Consider the following 20,737-nt stretch of genomic DNA (forward strand, 5'->3'; position numbering starts at 1 on the left):
CTCTGTGTCTGTTCATATTCTGAAACTCATTGGAACGTCTCCGGGAAAATCCTTGATTTGAAAAGCTTAGGATTTTATGAACACTTGGATTTGACCTCAAACAAAAACCTTGAGTCCCACTAGAATTCTAGTCGCACCAGAAAGGAAAGAAGCTACATACATCCAGAGAGGACTTGAAACCGTGTGCCCTGAGAGGGGTTAAATTGGGAGGAGGTTGGAGCAGGGGAGGGTAATTGACGTAGCGTCTGCCCTAAATTATGTGACTCACTATGTAACTGTTGACGTTTCTCCTGATATTTCACAGCTGATCACGGAGCCGCCACCACTAGTTTCTTCAACAAAACGAATGATGTTTTTTTCTGTGCAGGCAGCTCCTCTTTTCTTTTCCGTCTGTTACGTGCATGCTGATGCCATCAGAGAAAAAGTCCAACTTCTCTTTTGGAAACTGGAAAGGTTGTCAACAGCTTCAGAATGGTGCAGTGTATCTTTTTTTTTTTTTTTTTAACCTTGGGTTTTTTTATTTATTTATGGCTGTGTTGGGTCTTCGTTTCTGTGAGAGGGCTTTCTCCAGTTGCGGCGAGTGGGGGCCACTCGTCATCGCGGTGCGTGGGCCTCTCATTATCGCGGCCTCTCTCGTTGCGGAGCACAGGCTCCAGACGCGCAGGCTCAGCAGTTGTGGCTCACGGGCCCAGTTGCTCCGCGGCGTGTGGGATCTTCCCAGACCGGGGCACGAACCCGTGTCCCCTGCATTGGCAGGCAGATTCTCAACCACTGCGCCACCAGGGAAGCCCGGTGCAGTGTATCTTAACCAAGCAAAACTTTGCCTGAAAGAAAAATCGTGATACCCTGTGTACAGATGGGGTCCCTGGATGCTTGGCAGTGCACTAGGCTTTCCTGCCTTGTGACGTGTTGCAGTGACTCACTGTCTTTGACACAGGCATGTGTTGCATCAAAACCCTGTCGAAAGTCCCGAAAGAAGCCGTGCTTACTGCTAGGAGAAGTGTTAAATTCATAACTAGCATCTTTCAAGAGGTTTTGTCAAGAAATGGGAGCCAGATACAAAGTTCTTCTCTATGACACAATTTATTGGTTTCCCAAGATCAAACCTTGAATCAAGTGGTTGGATATCAGATCAGATGGTAATTTCTTTTCTTTTGAGAGAAAAAGAAAGTAAATTTACTCTCAGTTTTGGCATGGGAGCAGCTCGTTCATGGCCTGACTTTCCTGGCAAATATTTTTGGTCACATACTTGAGTGAATCTTTTGATTCAAGTTTCTGCAGTGATAATTGTGGGTGCCACTGAAAAATCACAAGCTCTTTGACCAAGCTGCTACTGGAGGTGGCCAAATGTGTGAATTTTCTGGTGCTGCAAGAAGTACTTTTGTAGTCCGGAAATGGAGATACTGAGAAGATAGCATTGTACGTAGACTCCTGGCAATATGGTAGAGTTTGTTTAAAAGTTCTTTTACTCAGATAACCTTAAAATAGGAGTTTGGATTTGAAATTCCTTCCTTGCTGACAAAGATAGCACCAAAGAATCAGACTTTGCTAAAGATACTGTGATGGTTAATTTTATGTGTCCGCTTGATTAGACCATGGTGTGCCCAGATATTTGGTTAAATATTCTGGGTGTTTCTGAGGAGGTGTTTTTGGATGAGCTTGACATTTAAATTGATAGGTTGAGTAAAGGAGGTTGTCTCCCCTAATGTGCGCAGGCCTCATCTAATCAGTTGCAAGCTGGAACAGAACAAAAAGTCTGACCCTCTTCTGAGTAAGACAGAATTCTTCCTGCCTAACTGCCTTTGAACTGGGATATTGATTTTTTTCCCCTGCCTTTGAACTCAAATTGATACATTGTTGCTTCCTGAGTCTCCAACCTGCCAGCCTTTGGACTGAAACTAGGCTGTTGGACCTCCTGGGACTTGCGGGCCTCCATAATCACCTGAGCCAATTTCTTATTATCTCTGTATCATCTATCTATATCTATATCTATATCTATATCTATATCTTTATCTATATCCTCTTGGTACATTTCTCTGGAGAACCCTGACAATTACAGATACCACCACTGATGTGAGGCCAAAAGAGATAACTTGACTTGTGGTCAGTTCAGAGACCTGGAGAATCCTAGTGTTCCTTGACACAATATTATTTTAATTTGGCAAATCAAGTGATGGTAGTTTTTTATTTCATTTACTGCAGAGAAATTGTTGTAACATTTAAGAGCTGACCCCCAAATTCCTCTTTGAGAGAACTGTCTGTTGGAAATCATATGTTGATAAATGTGTAACTAGGATAGATTTTGTCACTGCTCAGTTGTGCCCAATGCTGGAACTGGTGACTTGCCCCTCTGTCTTCCAACTCCCTCTCTGGGGGACTTTTGCAAATCCTGGGCTTTTGAAAAATGAAGTGTCTATAGGACACATTTTGGATGTGGTAGAGTCCAGATAAATGTCCTTCTGGTGGATGACCCATGGGTGACAAGCCCTCCCCCATCAGCAATGAAAAGAAAGTCGCCATAGCCCCTCAGTGTATCAGTAGTAACGGAGCTGTCTGGCTCTCACTGCAATGGCCATGGGTGGTGACTGGGCATTGGCTCAGCTTCCATCAGCCTCCTTGCAGAAGATGCTTTAGGGATCTGGCTGCCCTTGATGATGATTCTGCTGGTTCACTTGCCATCCCTCCCCCACCCCGTCTTTGTGATTCAGCTCTTCCTCCTACTTCCTCTCAGGTGCTCTAGTACATGCTCTTTTCCCTGTCACCTCCTTACCCAGGTAATCCTCATTTAGTTCCCTTGAGGGAACTGTCTGCCTCTCCTTCAATTTTCTTTCTAATAAATTATTCTGATTAAATTCCCTCAGGACTTTCCTGCTTTCCACTTAACAGCCCATTGTAGATGTAAAAGAGAAATCAGAAGTTGAACAAAACCCAGAGATCCAACAAAACCCCCAAAACCCTACACTGTGTTTTCTGCTTTTTGTATGTCTGCTTTGATAATTCTAATCCTTTTCAAGGCATCGTGGCTGCCTCTTGCAGATTGGGGAGGGTCAGGACAAAGAAGTGGTACAGAAACAACAAAGACGAGGTACAAGATTATCACTGGGTAAAAGGGGAGCTCTCTTGGTGTCTGGATATTGGTGAGTCCCAAAGCTTCAAAGAATGACCACCACTGCTTTGTCTAACAGAAAGAAAAATTTAGAGTCAGTAAAATGGTACAACATTACTTGATGTGACCTTTCTGTGCTTTCCCTCAACCAAAAGAAAGGTTCAATCAAATCTATAAATAACGCAAAAGCTTGTGTGTGAGAAGGGGGCTGAGATGGAGTCATTGTTGGATGGATAAGGTAGGATGTAAGGACATCAGAGCTTAGAGGTGAGGCCAGACAAATGCCAGTTGGCGCAGAATTAGTAGAAACCTTGAGATGGAGCTTTGGATTTCATGAGCCATGAAATTATTGAGTACAAGAAAATTTTACCTAAAGATCACGGGGGCAGCGAGGCCTCCAGCTGTCTTGAAGGTTACAATAATTCACATCTTTGTGATTAAGCACTTATTAGAAACCAGAAGTGGAAATAAGTTGGATGTTAAAGCTGACAAGTGTGTAATGTCAAAGATCACTGTAATTTAACTTCTTATTCTTGCCAAATAACTTCAGGATTCTCATTTCTGAGCAGTCATCAAGCTAATTTTCATTTCACTGGAACGACTTGATTTATTTCACATTTTCAGGAAGTTGCCACTAATTTCTGCAAGAAAAAAAAAAAAAAAAAAAAAAAGAAATATACCAGTCAGGGTTGATAAAGCAGAAAAGGGTTTTACTGAAAGAATATGGGGCTGCTCCCAGAGTCTCTGGGAGGGCTGGCAGATGAGCCTTGTGAAGCCAACAGGAACAGTGGCAGACTAACTAGGCAGCCACAGCCATGGCCAAGATTGCACAACAGAATCAAAGTCAGGGAAGCACGTTGCTGCCTCTAGAGGGCTCTGGATGCCTCAGTTTTCACCATGGTTGCTAATGGCGCTGAATATCACACCCAGCAGCTGCTGGCCCAGCCACCATAATGGATTCTGTGCTGTTCCTGCTTCTTTGTCCAAATTGAGAATGCCAGGCTGCTGCGTTTAACTGGCCAAATCTGTGCCGGTAGTCCATGCCCTGAATGTCAGGGTTGCTGGGGAATAAGCATCTGGGTTTTGTGGCTCCCATGGTGGGACGTAAGCTTGAGCAGTGAATGAGGTTAATATGGGTATAATATGCCAGGAAATCAAAAGAAAGATAGAAATTACAATCATATACAATATTGAGAAAAATTTTTTAATAAAGTGTTGTTTTTCTATGTTGCCTATGTGAAAGCAAGAAACATTCAAGGCAATAATGTAAATTGTGTATAAAGATGCCCATGGGTATTTTTAGATAAAATTATTTTGGGGAGCAGGTCCATAGGTTTCATGAGCTTTTCAAAAAGTCAGTGTCTTTTTATACTTTCCCCAATGCCAAATTTTCTTTCTCACCTCTATCATCTAGAGAGTTTGAACCCATTACACTCAAAGCTCAGAATGTCTCTTAAACGTAAGAAAAAAATGCTTAAATCCTCTCATAATAAGAAAAATACACATTTAAATTACAGTGATACCATTTATTACCAATTATATTGGCAAAACCAAAAAGTCTGACATCATATTCTGTTAGTGAAGCTGTTGGGAAACCGACTCTTTCTTACATTGCTGATGGAAATGTAAAATTGTCTGACCTCTGTGGAGGAAACTTCGGCAACATAGAGCAACTACGTATGCATAATCTTTTACCTAGGAATCCATCTCAAAGATGCACTGGCAAAAAATACAAAATAACAAACACACAGAACTTTTCATTGAGGCATTATTTGTAATTCTAAATGTAGTAGGCAGAATACTAAGATAGACCCACCCATTCTCTCCCCCCAACACATGTCTTGCATAGCTCCCTCCTCTTCAGTGCAAGCAGAATCTGTGAATATCATAGGATATCCCTCTCAGGATTAGGCTATATTATACGGCAAATGTAAAGGAATCTTTCAGATGTAGTTAAGGTCCCTAAACTGTTGACTTTGAGTTAATCAAAAGGAGGATTATACTGAGTGGACCTGACCTAATCAGGTGGGTCCTTGAAACAGATTCTCTCTCTCTTTTTTTCTCAAAGTTTCCTTGTACCCTTTTTTTTTTTTTTTAACTTTTTATTTTATATTGAAGTATAGCCGATTAACAATGTTGTGATAGTTTCAGGTGCATAGCAAAGCGACTCAGCTGTACGTATACGTGTATCCATTCTCCCCCAGATTCCCCTCCCATCCAGGCTTCCACATAACATTGAGCAGAGTTCCCTGTGCTATACAGTAGGTCTTTGTTGGTTATCCTTATTAAATATAGTAGTGTGTACATGTCAATCTCAAATTCCCTAGCTATCCCTTCCCTCTACCCTTCCCCCACTGGTAAACGTAAGCCCATTCTCTAAGTCTGTGAGTCCGTTTTTTGTTTTGTAAATACATTCATTTGTATCATTTCTTTTTGGATTCTGCATATAAGCGATATCATACGATATTTCTTTCTCAAAACAGAGATTCTCTTGATGGCTTTGGAGAAGTAATCTCCACATGTGAGAGGACCTCTGGAGGGGGTTCTGTGGTTAGGACCTGAGGGAGGCTTCTAGTTTCTGAAAGTCATCCCAGATGACAGCTAGTGAAAAAAAAATAGGGATTTCACTTTACAACCATAAGGAACTGAATTCTGCAAATACTAGCGAAGGAGGAAGAGAACTGCAAGTTTCACATGAGATCACAGCCTTGGCCAACACTTTGATTTCAGCCTGGTGGGATTCTAAGCAGAGGACCCAGACAACCTGTGTGCAGACTTCTGACCCAGAGAACTGTGAGGTAATAAATTTGTGTGGTTTTAAGTTACTAAATTTGTGGTAATTTGTTATGCAACAGTAGAAAACGAATACGCTGACAAACAAAATACTACCAAATGTCCATCAATAGGGGACAGATTGAATAGACTATGGTATATCCACACAACTGAGTACTTTGTAGTTGTAAAAAGGATAAAAAAGATCTAGGTGGGGAATGGTGTTTTTACGTGCAATCTTTTGTATAAGAAAAGGGGAATAAGAGTACATACACACTAATGCTTACATTTTCAAAAAGAAACAGTGGGATGATTAACCAAAATAAGCAAATACGGTTACTTAGAGGGGCAGTCAGGGACCAAGGAGGAGATGGGACTCATGCGAGGCTTTTGTGATATACCTTATTGTGTTTTGACTTTGGTACTTTGGCTTACATAATTAAAAACAAAATTAAAGAATAAAAAGGAACTATTAAATATTAAAAACTAATGGAAATAAACAAATCTAGCTGTATATCAATTTGGTAGCATTAATCACACACATAAATGAATTATTTAAAGTAACTCTAAAGCACAGTGTTTTGACTGTTGCTTCCTGGTGGAGTGTATAGATGTAAGGAATGTAAGCATAGATTTATATATGTGCCCTGGGAAACTACTCACCTAGTCCAAGCAGGGTAAATGCAAGGGGTCCATACCCAGACATGTAGTAGTGAAAAGAGTAAAAGCCAACGACAAAGAGGAAATATCAAAAGGAGTGAGAGAAAATGGACTCTTTACATACAAGGGAAATTCCGTAAGATTAACAGATGACTTCTCCTCAGAAACAATGAAGGACAGAAGGTATTGTGATGACATTTTCAAAGAACTGAAAGACAAAAATTGTCAACTAAGAATCTTAAATTCTGTAAAAAAGGTGAAATAAAGACATTCCCAGATAAACAAAAGTGGAGACAATCAGTTGCTAGGAGATCACTCTATCTGAAATACTAAAGACTTCTTCAGGCTAAAAGCAAGTGACACCTGGACCGTAATTCAAATGCACACCAAAACCCAAAAAGTAATGGTAAAGGTAATTATATAATCATAAAAGATGCTTATTTCTTCTCTGAACTACAATTTAAAAGCAATTCTGTGCAATTACATATATAAATGAATTATTGGTCCTATAACACATAGGAATGCAACATATTTGAACAGCACAAAGGAAGTGGATGGGAGCAAGGCTATGTTGGAGTAAGGAAATGATGCCAGATGGTAACGTGAATGTATGGGGACAAAGGAAGAGAACCAAAAATAGTAAGTAAGGAGATTAATTTAAGCAACTCTAGTTATATACTTCCTCTCCTTTATTCTCTCAACTTCTTTAAAATATAAAATTATATAAGATAATAAGTAGAATAACCTATTGTTGGGTTTGTAACATATATACATGTATTATGCATGACAATTATAGCTCAAAAAGGAGAAAAAGGGAATACAGCTATACCCAAGAAAATTGAAAACATATGTCCACACACAGACTTGTACACAAATGTTCATAGCAGCATTATATCATAATATCCAAAACTTGGAATCAATTCAAATGTCCATCAGCTAGTGAATGGACAAACCAAATGTGCTATATCTGTACAATGGAATATTATTCAGCCATTAAAAGGAATAAAGTACTGATAAATGCTACAATAGGGGTGAATCTTGAAAACATGCTAAGCGAAAGAAGGTAGACAGAAAAGACTTCATACTGTATGATTCCATTTATATGAAATGTCCTTTATAGGCAAATCTATAGATTCAGAAAGTAGATTAGTAGTTGCCTAGGGCAGGGGATAGATTGGGGGTAGGAGAAATGGGGAGTTACTGCTGATGGATATGGGGTTTCTTTGTAGGGGAATGAAATGTTCTAAAATCCATTATGGTGATGATTGTGCAATTCTGTGAACAAACTAAAAACAAGTGAATTGTATACCTTAAATGGGTGAATAGTATGTGAATTATATCTTAATAAAGCTGTTAAAAAAAGTCTAATGAAATCATGCCAACAGTGCATAGCAGCCAACTGGAAAGGAGCTCCCAGTGCACAGGACAATTTGAGCATCAAAAAGACTGACTGCATTGAATTGAAACACAGTATATATATATATATATATATATATATATATATATATATATATATATATAGTGAGTATGAGTTTGTAAAGACAACAAAACAAAACAAGTATCTCACCATTCACCACTGGAGGTTGCCAGACCACCAATCATTTCTGTGAAAAACTGAAAGAGGAAAAGAACCAAGCTTATCCTGCCTTACCTGTATGAATTGTATATTTATGTAACTGAAGAGCTGATGAAAGAAAATTCTTTATAGAAGAAGTTCAGCCTAAAGGTACAGAGAGAATGGTAGAATTAGAAAATCACTGTTTTGCAACTTCTAAGGAAATAATTCTTCTGGGCAACAATCATGTATAAGTAAGGGGTAAAATTTGATGGGAAAATCTTATAATGGAGGGATCAGGGTCATATAATTTGAACCTTCTGATTTCATCCTTTTAAAAAATAACAGCTTTATCGAGAAATAATTCACATACAATAAAAATTCACCCTTTAAAGTATACAATTCAGTGGTTTTGAGTATAATCACAGAGTGGTGCAACCATTACCACTATCTTAATTCCAGAACATTTTGTTAACACTTCAAAAAGAAACTTGATCCCTATTAGCAGTAAGTCCCCATTCCTCCTTCCCACCAGTTTTTGGCAACAACTAATCTACCTCCTCTCTCTGTGGATTTGCTTATTCTGGACATTTCATTTAAACAGAATCAAATAATATGGCTTCTTTCACTTACCATAATGTTTTTATGGTCGTCTGTGTAGTAGCATGTATTAGTATTTGTTCCTTTTAATGGTTGAATTGTATTCCATTGTATGGATATACCACATTTTGTTTATCCATTCATTAGTTGATGGAAATTAGGTTCTTTCTATTTTTGGCTATTGTAACACTGCTAAGAGCATCTGTGTACAAGCCTTTGTGTGGACACGTGTTTTTAGTTTTTTGGGTTATATACCTAGGGTTGAAATTGGTGGGTCATGTGGTCAATTATGTTTAACTTTTTGAGGTGATTCCATCTTATCTCTAAAAGTAGGATGATAGAGTATTATGTGCTTCATAATATGATGTAAAAAAATATACAGCATACATACAAAGTATTCTGGTCTAAACAACTGAATCTGAATATAATCAAGCACGTAGATCAGGAATATGTAAACTTTTCTGTAAAGGGCAAGACAGTAAATATTTTAGGCTTTGTGGACCATACAGTCTCTGTCACAACTTCTCAACTCTACTGAGAAGCATGAAAGGAGGTACAGACAATGTGTAAATAAAAGGCATTGCTTTGCCCCAATAAAACTTTATTTCAGAGCAGGCAGCAGGTCACATCTGGCCCACAAGTCATAATCCTTGTTTGAGATTTTATAGAAAACCTGGCGGAGACAGAAACACATTAAATCAGCCAAACTTGGAAAGTGAGACAAGTGACATGGTTTTTTCAAAAAAACATTACTGGCTTGAAAATGGCTTACATTCTATTTTTTTCCATAAATGCTCTCTTTTTTTTAATCTCATGCTGTGTGTTTCTTGAGTGAGTAATAAATAGAAGCTTGGGTGTATCTGAAGGAGCATAGTGGCTTACGATGCGTCTTTCAGTGACCTTATTGTGCTGCTACTTCTCCTAATGGTAAAAGACCCCTCTGTTTGGATCAATTATAATTCTTCATCCCTATGGTGACAATAATCTCACCAAGATGTGAACATTTAATCTAAGGCAGACCAATCAGAATTTTCCCCTCAACCTTTATTTTTTCAAGGTGAAGCTGGGATAGAAAAGCTATATTTTCTCTCTGGTTGTGAGAGTATAAGGATGCAAGCCCCAGACTGGTGAAACCAATCTGAAAGGAGAAGGAAAAGTGTGTGTGTGTGTGTGTGTGTGTGTGTGTGTGTGTGTGTGTGTGAGAGAGAGAGAGAGAGAGAGAGAGAGACAGGGAGAGAGAGACAGAGAGGGAGAGAGAGAATGGAAGGAATTGGAGAGATTTATTTGCAACCAAAGAATTCCATTTAATATGGTCATCTTAAAAGATGTTTGAAAGGATTAGACATAATATGTATAAAATTGCTGACATAGCAGACTTTCAATAAATGTTGTTTTTTAAAACTAAATCACAAATTGCTTATGTTTTATACATTATTATTTAATTTCCTATGTTTATATGCCCTGTCTTACAAACACACTGTCAGTTCCATGAGGCAGGAAACATGCATATTATACTTCCTTGCTTTCCAGAGGGTCTAGCATGAGCTCAGTTAATTTCTGTAAAAAAGATATTCTTCACTGATAAATAAGAACATGAAATTGTATTATTTGATTATAGCACTAGAATGACCTTAATATCTTCCAGTGAAGGTAGACTTGTTTTCTGTGAATTTATCTCAAGTTAGAAGTAGCATTTATCTTTATTTTTAAATTTTTTTAAATGGAAGTCTCTTCTCAGGTGTATTATTGTTTTTTCAGTTAGTGGAAGAAGCATGAATTAAATTATAAAATTTTTTTTCTTGGAAACTCATGGATAAGATGTTATTGCTCATGTAATTTAGGTTCTAATGTTGAATATTTAAGGCACATTTTTAGCTTAATTGCTGGAAAGCAATACCACCACAAGTTGAAATAATTTTAAAATAGAAAAAGATTTAAAATTATAGTGAACATGTCATCTGAAGTAATTTGCATTCTAAACAAAATCTGAAAGAAGTCATTAGAGGTATTCAGAGCAATTAGTTGATGGTTTTTAAAAGACCCATGTAATTTGAATGTTTACTTTATACATTTAAAGGCTTTACGTATATAATACTAAAATTGCTGTCCTAGTTTTTAAATAAGTGAAACTCTTTTATTTTTTCTAAAAACCAAATTGTTAGAACCCTAAAAATATCTATTGCTGTTCTGAATATAAAGCTTACTTACTAACCAAGTCTGATGTCAGTCCCACATTTCAAAAATTTTAAACAAATATGAATATGTCCTAGTTATAATGTCTAGGTGAGGCATGTCCTATAGCTTCCTCTCTTTAGCTAATGATAATTTTTAACAACTTTCTCATTCTTAGGAAATATAAGAATTAAATAAAAATTTGTCATTTCAATAATAATAGACATTTTCTTATTTATACTTACATATGAAATTTCTTTTCCAAAAAAGTTGTCCTAAGAAAATGTTTTCTTCCTGTGGTTCATGTAATATAGGAACATAATTTGATTTACATAAGTTATAGGAAATAAATAAACTGAGATTCTTTCGCTTGAGCTTGAATCAGTATTTAATTTTAAGTAAACAAATACTTAAAAATTGTAATCTTGGGAATTCCCTGGCAGTCCAGCGGTTAGGAGTCCACACTTCCACTGTTGCAGGCTGGGGTTCAATCCCTGGCTGGGGAACTAAGATCCTGCAAAATGCACCGCATGGTCAGAAAAAAAAAAAAATTGGATTTTTTGCTGCCATTTCTGTCCAGGATGGATTAGCAGGCACAGGATTTATCTTAAACAACTAAATAAGGAGACAAAATATATGAAACAGTGGTTTTCAGATATTGGACAACAGGCAGTACATGAGAGCGATCTCTGAGAGAAGGGAACAAACAAGGTGAACCTTATGATTGCTCAAGCTACAGGCTAAAGAGAGTTTCTGGGCTTCACTGCAGGGTGGGGGAGTCCATACATAACCTGGCAGACTCCCTTAGTTGAGGAGACAGAGTGCAGAGTTCATGGAGGCCAAGCCACTTATAATGGAAAGAGCAGAGTACTCGAGAGGAAAGAGCTGCACAGCTAGAGAGTTCTAGAGACCTGGTTCTCAAATGTTTATACAGAAAGGTTCAGACTAGTCAGAATAGTCCATGGAGCTCACACAGTTCCAGGAAGAGTTTGCGTTTATACCAGCCAGAGTGAAAAGCCTCTTTATTCCCAGGGATTGATAAGAGAGTCAAATAGCCCTGGATGAAGGGTAGACAACTATGACATGTAGGTCAAATCTGGCCTTTTTTGTACAGTTCACAAACTAGGAATGGTTTTTACATTTTTAAAGGGTTATTGAAAGCAAATGAAGAGTATGCAACAGATTATATGTGGCCCATAAAGCCTGACTAGTAACTATCTGGTCCTTTACAAAAAAAGTTTGCTGATCCCTATCCTAGACTAAAAGCTGTTCTAAACCTGCCTCATAAGGGTTAAAAGCAAATCTCAAAAGTATCCATTTCCAAGTAAATTAACCACATCCTAAAACATAACCTAAAAATACTTAAAGGGAAAAAATCTAGTATCCATTTCCAAGAAAATTTCTGCATCCCTGAACAATGTCCATAAATATTTAAAGGAATACAAAGCATCTAGTATCCGACAATGTAAAAATCACAATGTCTGGCATCTAATAAAAAATTACCAGGTATTCAAAGGGGCAGTAAAATATGACCCATAATGAAGACAGATGTCAATTAATAGAAACAAAAATGGCATTGATAATAGAATTAGTAGGAAAGGACAATAAATCAGCTATTATAAATACACAGTGTTATGTTGACAAAGGTAGAGAAAAACATGAGCATGATGAAGAGAGAAATGGAAAGTATAAATAACACCTAAACTAAATTTGTAGAGATGAAATATATGATGTTTTAGATAAAAATATACTGAATGAAATTAATAGGTTATTAGACACTATTAGGAGGAAAGATTAGTGAACTTGAAGACATAGTAATGGAAACTATCTTAAATGAAACAGAAAAGAAGACAGAAAAGTGAATGGAGCATCAGTGCACTGTGGGAAACCTTCATGTATCCTCAAATATATGCCATAGGAGTCTCAGAAGGAATGGAGAGAGATGGAAGGAGGGAAGAAAAAATGTCTGGAGAAATAAAGGTGGAATATTACCAAATCCCATAGACAGCAAAAGCTCAGCAAACCTCAATCAGAAGACACATGAAGAAAGCAACATAAGGCAAATAATCAAATTGCTTAAAAGCAGGAATAAAGAGAAAATAATTAAATCAGTCAAAGGAAAATAACATATTCCATACAGAGGCACAAAGATAAGCATGACAAAGAAAGAAGGCAAACTAAAAGATGGTAGAGCAACACATTGTAAGTACCAGAAGACATAATACCCCATCATTCTAGAAATCATTACCCAACTAGAATATATGCATAAAATGAAGGTAAAATAAAGATTTCTTAAAAGACATACAGGGGCTTCCCTGGTGGCGCAGCGGTTGAGAATCTGCCTGCCAATGCAGGGGACACGTGTTCAAGCCCTGGTCTGGGAAGATCCCACATGCCACGGAGCAACTAGGCCCGTGAGCCACAACTACTGAGCCTGTGCGTCTGGAGCCTGTGCTCTGCAGCAAGAAAGGCTGCGATAGTGAGAGGTCCGCGCACCGTGATGAAGAGTGACCCCCGCTTGCCGCAACTGGAGAAAGCCCTCGCACAGAAATGAAGACCCAACACAGCCAAAAATAAATAAATAAAAAATAAAGAATTTAAAAAAAAAGGAAGATCTCTTTAAAAAAAAAAAAAAAAAGACATACAAAAGCTGATAGAATTTATTACCAGCAGAGTAGTACAACAAGAAATGCCATAGAAAGTCCTTCAAGGAAAAGGATGTCAGATAGAAATTTATACCTACTTAAAGAAATGAAGAGAATCAGAAGTAAAAACTATTTATGTAAATATAAAAGTTTTTCCTTATTTAAAAAAATTCGTTAAAAGATAATTGACTCTTTGATACAGCCACTATGGAGAACAGTGTGGAGGTTCCTTAAAAAACTAAAAATAGAACTACCATACGACCCAGCAATCCCACTACTGGGCATATACCCTGAGAAAACCATAATTCAAAAAGAGTCATGTACCAAAGTGTTCATTGCAGCTCTGTTTACAATAGCCAGGACATGGAAGCAACCTAAGTGTCCATCATTGGATGAATGGATAAAGAAGATGTGGCACATATATACAATGGAATATTACTCAGCCATAAAAAGAAATGAAATGGAGGTATTTGTAGTGAGGTGGATGGAGTTAGAGTCTGTCATACAGAGTGAAGTAAGTCAGAAAGAGAAAAACAAATACAGTATGCTAACACATATATATGGAATCTAAGGAAAAAAAAAAAAGGTCATGAAGAACCTAGTGGCAAGACAGGAATAAAGACACAGACCTACTAAAGAATGGACTTGAGGATATGGGGAGGGGGAGGGGTGAGATGTGACAGGGTGAGAGAGTGGCATGGACATATATACACTACCAAATGTAAAATAGATAGCTAGTGGGAAGCAACCACATAGCACAGGGAGATCAGCTCTGTGCTTTGTGACCACCTAGAGGGGTGGGATAGGGAGGGTGGGAGGGAGGGAGATGCAAGAGGGAATAGATATGGGAACATATGTATATGTATAACTGATTCACTTTGTTATAAAGCAGAAACTAACACACCATTGTAAAGCAATTATACTCCAATAAAGATGTTTAAAAAAAAAATTGACTCCTTAAAGCAAAAATAGTAACAATGTATTGTACAGTTTATAACGTAATTGTATGACAGTATGGGTAAACTGTATGACAATAGTGGCATAAGGTCCAAGATGGGGGAAATGTAAGTAGATAGGGGTCTAATGCTGTCTGTGAAGTGGTGTAATATTAGTTGAACATAGACTGTAATAACTTAAATATGTATACTGTAATCCTAGAGCAAATCCTACATATATTAAAAGGATGTTTATTATGAATATATTATGAGCAACTTTATTAATTAATTCAATAACTTTGATAAACAAATTTCTTGAAAAGATACAAACTGCTGAAGCTCAAATAAAAAGAAATAGATGGCCTGAGTAACCCTATATCTATTAAATAAATTGAATTTGTAGTTAAAAAATCTTCTCACAAAGAAAACCCCAGGCCCAGAAGATTTCATGGTGAATTCTACCACATATTTGAGGAAGAAAAACTAATTTTACACATTTTTTTCCCCAAAAAACAGAATAGGAGAGGGAAATTTCCAACTCATTTTATGACTACAGAATAATCCTGATACCAAAATTAGACAAAGACATGGCAAGAAACTAGAGACCAATATCTCTCACAAACATGAATGCAAAAAATCATTTGAGAATTAGCAAATTGAATCTAGCAATATGGTAAAAGAATAATATATCACGACCAAATGGTGTTTATCCCAGGAATGCAAAGCTGGTTTAACATTGAAAAAAGTAATCATGTAATTTTAATATTAACAGAATGAAAAAAGAAAAACATATGATTTTCTTGTAAGATACCAAAAAAGCATTTGAAAAAATTCAACACTGCTTCCTGATAAAAGTAGAAATACAAGGGAATTTCCCCAACCTGATAAAGAGCATCTATGAAAAACTTACAACCAACACTATATTGGGTTGCCCAAAAGTTTCGTTTGGTTTCTTCTGTAAGATGGCTCTAGTAGCACTGAATTGTCATTAACTTCATTCAAAACAATTTTGTTAGATTGTATGTGACAGCTGTCATATCAGCGTGCATTTAAAAAAAGACTTATCTGGGGCTTCCCTGGTGGCACAGTGGTTAAGAATCCTCCTGCCAATGCAGAGGACATGGGTTCAAGCCCTGGCCCGGGAAGATCCCACATGCCGTGGAGCAACTAAGCCCATGCACCACAACTACTGAGCCTGCACTCTAGAGCCCGCGAGCCACAACTACTGAAGTCCACGTGCCACAACTACTGAAGCCGGTGCACCTAGAAGCCGTGATCCGCAACAACAGAAGCCACTGCAATGAGAAGCCAGTGCACCGCAACAAGAGTAGCCCCCACTCGCTGCAACTAGAGAAAGCCCGCACGCAGCAACGAAGACCCAACGCAGCCAATAAATAAATAAATTCTTTAGAAAATAAAAAAAGACATCAAAATTGGTGAATTTTTGTGTAGCTGTTTTAATATGGAAGATGGGAGAAAAAAAAGCAACATTTTCAGCATATTATGCTTTATTATTTCAAGAAGGGTAAAAAAGCAACTGAAATGCAAAAAAAGATTTGTGCAGTGTATGGAGAAGGTGCTGTGACTGATTGAACATGTCAAAAGTGGTTTGTGAAATTTCATGCTGGAGATTTCTCGCTGGATGACGCTCCATGGTCGGGTAGACCAGTTGAAGTTGATAGCGATCGAATCGAGACATTAAACGTTATACCACGCAGGAGATAGCTGACACACTCAAAATATCCAAATCAAGCGCTGAAAATCATTTGCACCAGCTTGGTTATGTTCATCGCTTTGATGATTGGGTTCCAGTTAAGTGAAAAAAAACCTTCTTGACAGTATTTCTGCATGAACTTCTCTACTTAAACGTAATGAAAACGTTCTGCTTTGAAAACAAATTGTGACGGGCGATGAAAAGTGGATACTATACAATAATGTGGAACAGAAGAGATCGTGGGGCAAGAGAAATAAACAACCACCAAGCACACCAAAGGCTGGTCTTCAACCAAAGAAGGTGATGTTGTGTATATGGTAGGATTGGAAGGGAGTACTCTATTATGAGCTCCTTCCGGAAAACGAAACAATTATTTCCAACAAGTACTGGTCCCAGTTAGACCAACCAAAAGCAGCACTTGACGAAAAGCACCTGGAATTAGTCAACAGAAAATGCATAATCTTCTATCAGGATAACGCAGGACCGCATGTTTCTTTGATGACTAAGCAAAAACTGTTACAGCTTGGCTGGGAAGTTCTGATTCATCCACCATATTCACCAGACATTGCACCTTCGGATTTCCATTTATTTTGGTCTTTACAAAATTCTCTTAATGGAAAACATTTCAATTCCCTGGAAGACTGTAAAAGGCACCTGTAACAGTTCTTTGCTCAAAAAAATAAAAAAGTTTTGGGAAGATGGAATTATGAAGTTGCCTGAAAAATGGCAGAAGGTAGTGGAACAAAACGGTGAATACATTGTTTAGTAAAGTTCTTGCTGAAAATGAAAAACGTATCCTTTGTTTTTACTTAAAAACCGAAGGCACTTTTTGGCCAACCCAATATTTAGTGATGAAACACTGAATGATTTCCCTTTAACACTGGCAACAGGGCAAGAGTGTTTACTCTCCCTAATTCCATTTGGCATTATAATAAATGTCCTAGCCAGCACAAAAAGGCAAGTAAAATAAATAAAAGTCATACAGGCTGGAAAGAAAAGGTAAAACTGTATTCACAGAAAACATGACATTTTAATGCAGAAAATCCCAAGGGATCTATAAAAAGCAATTAGAAGTAATAAGTGAGTTTAGCAAGGTTGCAGGATACTAAGTCAATATACAAAATACAAAAATTAAATTAAATAGACAATATATTTACATTAGCGTCAGTATATGAGATATTTAGGAATATATTTGACAAAAGATGTTTAAAAACTGTACGCTAAATACTACAAAACATTGTTAAGAAAATTTAAAGGAGACATGAAAAAATGGAGGGATATACCAGGCTCATGTATGGGAAGAGTCAATATTATTAAGAAGTCATTTCTAAGAATTTGTCCATTTCTTCCAGGTTGTCCATTTTATTGGCATAGAGTTGCTTGTAGTAATCTCTCATGATCGTTTGTATTTCTGCAGTGTCAGTTGTTACTTCTCCTTTTTCATTTCTAATTCTATTGATTTGAGTCTTCTCGCTTTTTTTCTTGATGAGTCTGGCTAATGGTTTATCAATTTTGTTTATCTTCTTAAAGAACCAGATTTTAGTTTTATTGATCTTGGCTATCGTTTCCTTCATTTCTTTTTCATTTATTTCTGATCTGATCTTTATGATTTCTTTCCTTCTGCTAACTTTGGGTTTTTTTTTTTGTTCTTCTTTCTCTAATTGCTTTAGGTGTAAGGTTAGGTTGTTTATTTGAGATATTTCCTGTTTCTTGAGGTAGGCTTGTGTTGCTATAAACTTCCCTCTTAGAACTGCTTTTGCTGCGTCCCATAGGTTTTGGGTCGTCATGTCTCCATTGCATTTGTTTCTAGGTATTTTTTGATTTCCTCTTTGATTTCTTCAGTGATCACTTCGTTATTAAGTAGTGTATTGTTTAGCCTCCATGTGTTTGTACTTTTTACAGATCTTTTCCTGTAATTGATATCTAGTCTCATAGCATTGTGGTCAGAAAAGATACTTGATACGATTTCAATTTTCTTAAATTTACCAAGGCTTGATTTGTGACCCAAGATATGATCTATCCTGGAGAATGTTCCATGAGCACTTGAGAAAAATGTGTATTCTGTTGTTTTTGGGTGGAATGTCCTATAAATATCAATTAAGTACATCTTGTTTAATGTACCATTTAACGTTTATGTTTCCTTATTTATTTTCATTTTGGATGATCTGTCCATTGGTGAAAGTGAGGTGTTAAAGTCCCCTACTATGATTGTGTTACTGTCGATTTCCCCTTTTATGGCTGTTAGTATTTGCCTTATGTACTGAGGTGCTCCTATGTTGGGTGCATAAATATTTACAATTGTTATATCTTCTTCTTGGATCGATCCGTTGATCATTATGTAGTGTCCTTCTTTGTCTCTTGTAATAGTCTTTATTTTAAAGTCTATTTTTTCTGATATGAGAAATTTGTATGGAAACACAAAAGACCCCAAATAGCCAAAGCAATCTTGAGAACGAAAAATGGAGCTGGAGGAATCAGGCTCCCTGAATTCAGACTATACTACAAAGCTACAGTAATCAAGACAGTATGGTACTGGCACAAAAACAGAAACATAGATCAGTGGAACAGGATAGAAAGCCCAGAGATAAACCCACGCACCTATGGTCACCTTATCTTTGATAAAGGAGGCAAGCATGTACAGTGTAGAAAAGACAGCCTTTTCAATAAGTGGTGCTGGGAAAACTGGACAGGTACATGTAAAAGTATGAAATTAGAACACTCCCTAACACCATACACAAAAAGAAACTCAAAATGGATTAAAGACCTAAATGTAAGGCCAGACACTATCAAACTCTTAGAGGAAAACATAGGCAGAACACTCTATGACATAAATCACAGCAAGATCCTTTTTGACCCACGTCCTAGAGAAATGGAAATAAAAACAAAAATAAACAAATGGGACCTAATGAAACTTCAAAGCTTTTGCACAGCAAAGGAAACCATAAACAAGACGAAAAGACAACCCTCAGAATGGGAGAAAATATTTACAAATGAAGCAACTGACAATGAATTAATCTCCAAAATTTACAAGCAGCTCATGCAGCTCAATATGAAAAAAACAAACAACCCAATCCAAAAATGGGCAGAAGACCTAAATAGACATTTCTCCAAAGAAGATACACAGCTTGCCAACAAACACATGAAAGAATGCTCAACATCATTAATCATTAGAGAAATGCAAGTCAAAACTACAATGAGATATCATCTCACACCGGTCAGGATGGCTGTCATCAAAAAATCTAGAAACAATAAATGCTGGAGAGGGTGTGGAGAAAAGGGAACACTCTTGCACTCTTGGTGGGAATGTAAATTGATACAGCCACTATGGAGAACAGTATGGAGGTCCCTTAAAAAACTAAAAATAGAACTACCATGTGACCCAGCAATCCCACTACTAGGCATATACCCTGAGAAAACCATAATTCAAAAAGAGTCATGTACCAAAATGTTCATTGCAGCTCTATTTACAATAGCCAGGACATGGAAGCAACCTAAGTGTCCATCATTGGATGAATGGATAAAGAAGATGTGGCACATATATACAATGGAATATTACTCAGCCATAAAATGAAACGAAATTGAGTTATTTGTAATGAGGTGGATGGAGTTAGAGTCTGTCATACAGTGTGAAGTAGGTCAGAAAGAGAAAACAAATACAGTATGCTAACACATATATATGGAATCTAAGGGAAAAAAAAAAAAAAGGTCATGAAGAACCTAATGGCAAGACGGGAATAAAGACACAGACCTACTAGAGAATGGACTTGAAGATATGGGGAGGGGGAAGGGTAAGATGTGACAAAGTGAGAGAGTGGCATGGACATATATACACTACGAAACGTAAAATAGATAGCCAGTGGGAAGCAACCGCATAGCACAGGGAGATCAGCTCTGTGCTTTGTGACCACCTAGAGGGGTGGGATAGGGAGGGTGGGAGGGAGGGAGATGCAAGAGGGAAGAGACATGGGAACATATGTATATGTATAACTGATTCACTTTGTTATAAAGCAGAAACTAACACACCATTGTAAATCAATTATACTCCAATAAAGATGTTAAAAAAAAAGATGTCAATTCTACCCAAATTGTTATATATATGTCAACATATATATATAAAATATATATATATATATTTTGCACTGCCACAAGGCATGTAAAATCTTAATTCCCTGACCAGGCATCGAACTCACGCCCCCTACATTGGAAGTGTGGAGTCTTAACCACTGCCCCACCAGGGAAGTCCCCAACTTGATTTATATTTAACTCAGTCCCAATCAAAATCCCTGAAGAAATTTTTAGTAGAAATTGATCGGCTGATTCTAAAATTTATGTGGAAATGCAATGGACCTAGATAGCCAAAACAATTCGGAATGAAGCTTTTTTACACTACTGGATTTCAAGAGGTTTTATATGGCTACAATAATCAGATAGTGTCCAATATTGCCTTGCTAACTATAGCCACTATATTGTACAGAAGATCTCAAGGATTTATTCAACTTGCATAACGGAAACTGTGTTTTTTCACAAATACCTCTTGTTTTCCCCTCCTTTCAGGCCCTGGCAACCACCAATCTATGC

Source organism: Eschrichtius robustus, chromosome 6, assembly GCF_028021215.1.
Source record: "Eschrichtius robustus isolate mEscRob2 chromosome 6, mEscRob2.pri, whole genome shotgun sequence".
Taxonomy (NCBI): domain Eukaryota; kingdom Metazoa; phylum Chordata; class Mammalia; order Artiodactyla; family Eschrichtiidae; genus Eschrichtius; species Eschrichtius robustus.